The sequence below is a fragment of the Trachurus trachurus genome (assembly GCF_905171665.1).
Source record: "Trachurus trachurus genome assembly, chromosome: 3".
NCBI lineage: Eukaryota > Metazoa > Chordata > Actinopteri > Carangiformes > Carangidae > Trachurus > Trachurus trachurus.
Genome location: NC_139893.1, coordinates 29,534,231 through 29,543,944, shown reverse-complemented (window position 1 = coordinate 29,543,944; position 9,714 = coordinate 29,534,231).

Genomic DNA, 9,714 nt, shown 5'->3' with positions numbered 1-9,714 from the left:
AGATTGAACTTTTTGGCATTAATTCTAAGCGGTATGTGTGGAGAAAACCAGACACTGCTCATCACCTGCCCAATACAATCCCAACAGTGAAACATGGTGGTGGCAGCATCATGCTATGGGGGTGTTTTTCAGCTGCAGGGACAGGACGACTGGTTGCAATTGAAGGAAAGATGAATGCGGCCAAGTACAGAGATATCCTGGAAGAAAACCTCTTCCAGAGTGCTCAGGACCTCAGACTGGGCCGAAGGTTCACCTTCCAACAAGACAATGACCCTAAGCACACAGCTAAAATAACAAAGGAGTGGCTTCGGAACAACTCTGTGACCATTCTTGACTGGCCCAGCCAGAGCCCTGACCTAAACCCAATTGAGCATCTCTGGAGAGACCTGAAAATGGCTGTCCACCAACATTCACCATCCAACCTGACGGAACTGGAGAGGATCTGCAAGGAAGAATGGCAGAGGATCCCCAAATCCAGGTGTGAAAAACTTGTTGCATCATTCCCAAGAAGACAAATGGCTGTACTAGCTCAAAAGGGTGCTTCTACTCAATCCTGAGCAAAGGGTCTGAACAGTGGCGTGCACAGACTTTTTGAAGGGCAGGGGCGAAAAGGAAAAAAAGGGGCACCTAATAGCGCGTCCTCGCCACTGAAGAGGGCACTTTAGCACGCGTTTTGGCTTCCCTGAAGGCACTTTAACACGTGTTTTAGCTCCCAAGAGGCCACTTTAGCACATGTTTTGGCTCCTAGATGTGGCTCCTAGGGGGCACTTTCAGGGCTGCCAAGTTTCAGAAAATGACAAGAGTGAGTCTGTAGTGACATGGTGCGTTTGGCCGGCGACCACAGGTCGGCGGCGAAATAATTTTGGCCTTTTTTAACATCGATTTGGCCTGTTTTAATATCGATACCTTAAGACTAAAAAAACGTTGATTTGGCCTGTTTTAACACGTGTTTTGGCCCCCAAGAGGGCACTTTAGCACACGTTTTGGCTCCTAGAGAGCACTTTAGCACGCATTTTGGCTTCCAAGGGGGCACTTTAACACGTGTTTTGGCTCCCAAGAGGGCACTTTAGCACACGTTTTGGCTTCCAAGGGCACTTTAACATGTGTTTTGGCTTCCAAGAGGGCACTTTAACATGTGTTTTGGCTCCTAGAGGGCACTTTAGCACACGTTTTGGCTACCATGAGGGCACTTAAGCACGCGTTTTGGCTCCCAAGAGGGCACTTAAGCACGCGTTTCAGCTCCTAGAGGGCACTTTAGCACGCATTGTGGCTCCTAGAGGGCTCTTTAGCACACGTTTTGGCTCCTAGAGGGCACTTTAGCACACGTTTTGGCTCCTAGAGGGCACTTTAGCACACGTTTTGGCCCCCATGAGGGCACTTTAGCACGTGTTTTGGCTTCCAAGAGGGCACTTTAACGCGCGTTTTGGCTCCCAGGGGGCACTTTAGCACGCGTTTTTCAACAATTGGGCCACGAGGGGGGGCGACCGCCCCCCCTGCCGCCCCCCCCCCCCCCGTGCACGCCACTGGGTCTGAATACTTATGACCATGTGATATTTCAGTTTTTCTTTTTTAATCAATTTGCAAAAATGTCTACATTTCTGTTTTTTTCTGTCAAGATGGGGTGCTGAGTGTACATTAATGAGAAATGAAATGAACTTTTTTGATTTTAGCAAATGGCTGCAATGAAACAAAGAGTGAAAAATTTAAAGGGGTCTGAATACTTTCCGTACCCACTTTTATATATTTCGGACCCGCCAAAATTTATTAAACAATTATTTATATACTAAAGAAATTCAGTAAAATTAATACTTTTATTCTGCACCCCTCTAGACATTCTGTGGATGCATTATTTTTGAAAAATGTATCCTTTTGATGAAAAAGTTGTAGCTATAACCTTTAATTGAAGGTCCACATTCAAATTCCTGTTACTGAAGCCTCTTATGAACACAAAAGGCTGACATGTCCTTTAGTGTGACAGGAATGTCCTTCGGTGTGGCACCTTTAGCTGTCACACCAAAGGCCAAATATGTCACCCAAGGTCTCTTTAAAAATGCATTTGCATGCACAACAGATTTTCTTACCTTGGCCATTTTCAGTGTTTTTAAATGCAATAGCTACATTAATTTAAATATTTTTTGTTTTTGTACGTTAGTTAGGTGAAAACTATTATTTTTTTTACTTTGTTTAAAAATATGGTTGATATTGTTTGTAAAAAAAAAAAGGAAAAAAAAGAATATTCTTTCATCTTTGTCATTTTCAAAGTTATATGAAAAATATTTCAATGTAACATCTCTCAATTTCTCTTTAATGACTATTTCTGTCCTTTAGTGTGACATAATGTCCTATGGTGTAACACACAAAAGAACCAAAAATGTATTTGTATGTCGAAAATATCCTAAAAAATGGTTGAGTATTGCATTAGGGCATATATTATCATCATTCACCTTGAATTATTTAAATTTTTTCAACAGTTTTGAAAGGTTGACATCAAAGTTTGACTCGCATTCATTGCATTTATTGAAAACGGTCATGACAAGTCATGGGGAAAAAATCATGTTATTCATAATTTCTCATTAAATAAGTAACACTATATGAAAATAAGTGTCTCACAATTAAGATAAATCTTTCTCATGCTTTGTGTAGTATTGAAGTTTTTTTTCTTAATTTTTTTTTACGTCACACCATAGGACACATTTATGGTGCAGGTCAGAGAAGATGTTCAAAAAAACTGTGAAAAAATTGAAAAAGTTAGTGATCAGTTATATATTCTCAAATATCAGATTTTGAACTATATGAATTTTTTTTTTCTTAAAAAAATGTGTTTTGCAAAAAAATGTTTTTTTTTACTTATTTGTCAACAACCCATGTATTTTTTATTTTAATTTTACACCATCTCGACCTTGTAGGTATACACCCATTAATTAAGTCTCAACCAGGCAGGACAGGCTTACACTTAAAATAAGAGTCTAAAACAGATCAGCACTAACTGGAACCACATAGAAAAATATAAAGCAGTATTACTATCAATGCAATGCTCTATGACATTCATTTTCACATGTACAGTACTGAGCAGTGTGTTTGTTGTCTAAAATCATTTACGCAAAATTTGCTGTCCCATTTCTGATAAATCTAACAATATGTCTCTAGGTTGCAAAGCTTTTCAGGGATGAGGCAATCTGATTCAATACATCAACACATCATCATTCAGCAATTGGTTGTTTGTGGACAGGGGAATGCATGTGAATGGATGAGCAGTTTGCAGATGTATTTTCCCTTTAACACAGAGGGCATTGGTCCAGAAACCAGGAAACACTGCTTTTTTGAAAGCTTACAATGAAAACCTCAACCCTAAATAACATATTCTCAAATAGTAAGCTACAATGATTCAGAAAGCTTCTGAAAGATTTTGCATAAAACTTTGGGGAATAATACATACACTTTTAGATCACATGCTTAGAAGAAATGTGCTCTTAGTTGTTGTCTATGTTCATTACTTTAAGGACAGCCAGCACATTCAGATATTTGTCTGAAAGAATCTGTAGGAGCAATAATTACACTAATTACACAACACATCGCTCATGTGAGCTTTCCCTTAAGTGAACACCGCCTTTTGTATTATTGGACAATTTAAAGCAGTTAAACAGCAACAGCTAAACTGACATCCATTAAGAACAAAACACAGGAATGTGGTTTGGCTGCCTGTGACAGTTGTTGGCACATATTTTAGATGCTAGATACTTTGTTGTTCAAACAAGGCTGGGCTAAATTACACACATGCATTATCAGTACTAGCTTATCAAAAAGCTTTGCATAAAAGTGGAACACTACAATAGGCTCTATGCCGAGGGTCACATGACCAAACCGGAAAACGGGTAACTCCACTTCCGCTTAGATTCTGACAAGCACAACGAGCGGTAAAAACGAATCAAACCCACTTCATTTTTCCACGATTTTGTTGTTGCTCTTCCCAGGATGGCACAACAACTTTTTTATTCACGATGCCTGCAGGAATTACCCAATCTGAGCATGTCCGACGTCCATCGAATCATATCTAAAGCTCCTACCACGAAAATGGACAAGCTTAATGTTAATAGTTGTGCTAATGCTAACTCTCGCTGTTTGTAACTTACTGCCAGGTTATAGACTACTTGTTCCCTGCAAATTCTCACGATTGATTACTGGCTTAGTTAATCTGTTTTTATGAGCCTATCATCTATCGGTTCACTGCTATTCCAACATGGAAATAAACATTTAAGACTTCCACTGCTTATTTTCCTCATATGTAATGTAGCCTATAATGTAAAAAACATCTTGTGGACATGGTAAAAAGGTTAAAAGCTCTTAAAAATGCCTTCTCTATATTTCTGTATACTTTGCAATTACCAGTTTGAAAAAAAGATTACACAAAGGAATGAAATATGAAGTTTATTCAACAATGTCCATTGTTAACATAAAAAAAACATTTAGCCTAATATACAACTTGTAACCTCCTTGTATGACGTCGGTCTGAAGGAAGTGCTGGCTGCAGACGGTGGTGCTCTTTTTTATTATTAAGTTTTTTCTTTTAATATTGTGAATCCACTTCTTTCTTTGGTCCACATCCGTGGGGAACGAATGTAAACTGACAGAGCTGTTGAATCTCCCTGACATAGGGCATTCAGGAACACAGCAAAAGCTAGCACTTCACCTTCTTTTCCCTGTCTTTACTCGACATTTTTCAAACATAAAACATAAAAGCGATAAAAAACATTATACATTACATACAACATAAAAGAGACTATAACGTTATAACTACCTGTAGCAAAAGAACGCGTAGAAGTAGCTGGCTGTGGTCTGTTTGATTTGTTTTTACCGCGCGTTGTGCTTGTCAGAATCTAAGCAGAAGTGGAGTTACCCGTTTTCCGGTTTGGTCATGTGACCCTCGGCATAGAGCCTATTAGATATTCATAGGAGAACCCTTTTTGGCTCTGTAATGTTTCTCACTTCTTCTTATTAACATTAACTCACGGACTCGCTCGGACAGTCATCACACTCTTTATTGACTTCCTTTCCGCTTCCATACATGTTACGTACTGTGACGTCATCACGCATAGTCACACGCATACTCACAACGTGAGTTGCCAGACACTACATCCCTCCCCTTCTAGATAATGACTTACATCACAATAACCCATTATACAACCATTAACACTACTTAAATTGTTGATAATGTACCAACCTGTGATAACATCTGTAACCTTGTAATACTGTTTTCTTAACATGTTACACTTATAACAGACTCAATTATAACTTTACTGTGACACTTATTCGTGTTCAATACTCTTGCATACAAAACATAAATTCCCCTTCATTATACTGTAACCAAAATAGTTTTGTTAAGGCTAGGGATGTATTCAAACTTATCGATTTAACCAAAACCTTATTACAACCATAAACTCAATTTCACGAAACTTCTTCAGTTTGCTCAAAATATAGCTATCAAATATATCAAGAAATCGTCAATTTAGGAAACTTTAACTTCTTCCTTTTACACAAAATGTAACAAAGCAATAATTTTTAGCTCAGAGTTCTTATTTGAGATGCATTTTTTTTTTGTTTTTTTCTTCCTTTCATGTTATAACAACCTGAATGGCGAGGGGTGGACTACCCTGCCATTAAGACATGCGCCGGGGATTATTCTGCCCCTTTTTGGCACTGTCTGTCTAAGTGACAAAGTGTGTGAGATGAGCTGGTAGCCTCCTGGTTCTTTGAGGTCTACCATCCTGCTGGGGAGCGTCATCCGGCAGTATTTCAGCAGGTTGAGTTACACGATTCGGCTCAGCAGTGTCTTGTTCACGCTCAACCCATAGCTTCACAAATGATACATGACGCATCATCTTCTTGCCATCCTTTTCAATGATGACTGATTGACCTTTCCGATTTATCACTGTGTAGGGGTCACGTTCATATGCTGTTGATAATTTGTTCTTCTTCTGCTGCCGTAACAGTACTTTGTCACCCTGTTTCACCGTGCTTTCTTTTGCTCTTCTGACTGTGTTTGCATGTACACGTCCCTTCTCCTTCCTCACAGCATCAGCTGTACGCACAGCAGCATCTTGTCCTGCAGGTTGCAGCTGAGATGCTGACAGTTCAGGAAGTTTGGTTCTGATCTGGCGGTTGAATAGTAGCTCGGCCGGACTGCGACCTGTGACACAGTGCGGAGTGCTGCGATAAGCCAGAAGAGTCCAGCTCAGTGCGCCAGTCCTTTCCTTCAGCGTGAGCTGCACGTATGGCCTTACAAAGTGTTCTGTTCTGCCTTTCAACTTCGCCATTTGCCTGAGGCCAGTATGGCGTGACACGGCAATGTGTTATCCCATGTTCCTGCAGATGTTTTGAATTCCTTTGACAGAAATGGAGTGCCGTTATCTGTCACAATGCATTCTGGGAGCCCGTGTGTTGCAAATGAGTGTCTCAAACGATTAATTATGTTCACAGAGGTGGGGTTCTGAAGGATATCAACACTCACCCACCTGGAGTAATAGTCAGTCAGTACCAGCAGATGGTGCCCTGATGGAAATGGTCCACACAAGTCCATAGCTAGCATCTGCCATGGTTTTGCTGGGAGCTCTGTTCTAGTGGTAGGAACCTCCTGTGAAGTCGGACTGTTGATTTGACATGCATGACATGACCTCACTAGCTCCTCAGCTTCTCGATCAATTCCCGGCCACCACACTTTTGTTCTCAGTCTCTGTTTTGTTTTTACTATTCCTTGATGACCTTCATGAGCTAACATCAGTGTCTGTCGTCGTGCAGCCTGAGGAATCACAATTCTTGAACCTCTCAACACTATTTTCCCCACGGTGGAGAGCTCAGATTTAACTGTCTGATAAACAGGTTCACATTTACTCCAGTCACCAGTTTTGATACAGCTCCGTAAAGTAACTAGAGTGGGGTCTGCTGCTGACAATTCCTCCATTTGCTGTGGTGTGAAAGCATGCGGCACTGCATGTTGAGCCACCCAGCAAACATGGTCCTCCATTGTTCCTTTCTGTACTGGCTGGTTGACTGTTAGGCGTGACAGCGAATCAGCTGCGTTCTGTGGGCCTGGCTTATAGACGACCTTAAAGCGATATGGCTGCAGCCGCAAAGCCCATCTTTCAATCCTGGCAGGCGGTTTGGATTTTGGTGAATAGATTGTTTCCAGAGGTTTATGGTCGGTGACCAACACAAAGTCTTTTCCATAGAGAAATACATGAAATTTCTCACATGCCCACACAATAGCGAGGGCTTCTCTTTCAGTCTGGGAATAGCGACGCTCTACATCAGACAAGGCTCGGCTAGCATAGTAGACAGGCTTGTGTGTTCCGTCACTTTGTTTCTGGCTCAGTATCGCTCCTAATCCCACTGGACTAGCATCCACAACCACGTGTGTCTCTGCATCTTGTTTGAAATATGCCATTACATGAGAACTGGCCAGCTGTCTCTTTAACTCCACAAATGCCGTTTCCTGCTCTGATCCCCATGTCCATTTGCAGGACTGCCTTGTGAGCCTCCTGAGCGGTTCAGACGTTGTGGCTTGATTAGGGATGAACCTGCCACAATAATTCACAAATCCCAAAAAGCTCCTCACCTCAGCAGCATTCGTTGGTCGACGTGTATTCTCCACTGCCTCGATCTTAGACTGAGCTGCTCCTATTCCATTTTTGGATAGCACATGTCCCATGAATTCCAGTTGTGACATTCTGAATTGGCACTTTTTGCTGTTGACTGTCAGATGCCTCTCTTGCAATCGTTGCATGACTTGGTGCAGCCTCTCATCATGTTTCTGTATGGTTTCTCCTGATACAATGATGTCATCTGATATGTTGTGCACTCCCGGAATGGCTTGTAGGACTTGTCCAATGATGTGCTGATATATCTCAGGTGCAGATGAGATACCGAACATCAGCCTCTTGTAACGCCATAGCCCTGTGTGTGTTACAAAAGTAGTGAGCGACCTTGACTCTGGCTCCAGCTCTATTTGATGGTATCCCCACTTCAGATCAATTTTTGAGAATACTGTGGCTCCTGTCATGTCCTCCAGTATTTCGTCTATGACGGGGATGGGGTGCCTTTCTCGCACTATGGCCTCATTCGCTCTGCGCATGTCCACACACAATCTAGGCTCTTTCTTACCATGTACCACAACCAGCGGTGATACCCACGGTGTTGGTCCGTTCACTCTCTCAATGACATCAGCTTCCTCAAGTTGTTTCAATTTGTCCTCCACTTGCTTTCTCACACTGAAAGGGATCCTGCGAACAGGCTGTGCAACTGGCCGTACACTGTCATCCACATGCAGCTTGAGCTTAAAGTCTTTCAATTTTCCTAAGCCCTGAAAACAGTCTTTGTATTTTTCCTCTATTTCAGCTGTGAAAGCTTTTATGTCTTGTGGCTGGACTGTGTTCACATGTTCAATAGGGCCGATGTGCAGAAGTCCCAATTTCACAGCGGTGTGTCTGCCTAACACACAGATTTGTGCCTCTTCAATCACTTGAATTGTTGCTGTGATTGTTTCTGATGTCTCATTAGCTTTGAATTCAGCAGTGAAAACACCTTTTACATGGAGTGGTGTTGTAGAGCCGAATGGATAGACTCTCTTCACTGGACGCTGTAGCTTGATGCAACTTTTTGACTTGTGTTCCCTCAGCAGCACATTCATTTACTGTAAACACATGGTCATCTTCACTGTCGCTGGGTCCTTGGTGTGTTACTGTGGTTGTGACTCTGTTTACCTTATGTGTTTTCTTTGTCTTACACATCTTTGCGAAATGTCCTTCTTTCCCACAGTTATTACACTTTTTGTTTTTTGTCACTGTGCACTCACGGCTCATGTGTCCTGTACGTCCACACCTGAAACACTTCATGCTGTGTTCTTCACGTGGTGACTGACTTTGGGTCTTGGAGAATCTGGGTCTTACAGATTTATCTTTACTTTTGTCCCATTTCTTTTCCACAGCATTAACTGTTAATTTCTCCATCCTTTCAGCTTGATAATCTGCTGTCTCCATCACTCTTGCAATGTCTTGGAGGTCTGGGAGTTTTAAATCTTTTTCTCGCAGCAAGCGTCTGTGCAGTGTGTTTGACGAGCATTTATCAATCACTTGATCACGTATGAAATCGTCTCTGTTATCCCCAAACTCGCATGTAGCTGCAAGCTTCTTTAATCTGCGCACAAAACTGTCTATGGACTCTCCTTGTGTTTGTTCTGCTTGTCTAAACACGTGTCTCTCATAGGGGATATTTTTTTGCGGTGTAAAATAGTCATTCAGCTTGTTTACTGCACCGTCATATCCACCGTCGTTTGCAGTCGCATATAGTGAAGAAGATGTCTTGGACTTCAGCTCCTGCTAAATGTAGTAACAGGGCTCTTTTCCGTGCATCGTCGCGGATTCCCGACGCAACTAAATAGAGTTCAAAACTATTTAGCCATTTTTGCCAGCGGACGCCGACATTAGCCGAGTCGCTCAACACATCAAAGGGAGTTACCGCCGGTAGCGCCATGCTCGTCCGTTCACTTTTCTTCTTCCTCCTCGCCAGATTCAACTTTTTTGTTTCAACTGGTTCTGCTTTCTCCGCGTACCATTTTAGATCCTCGTCGCCATTTGTAATGTTTCTCACTTCTTCTTTTTAACATTAACTCACTGACTCGCTCGGACAGTCATCACACTCTTTATTGACTTCCTTTCCGCTTCC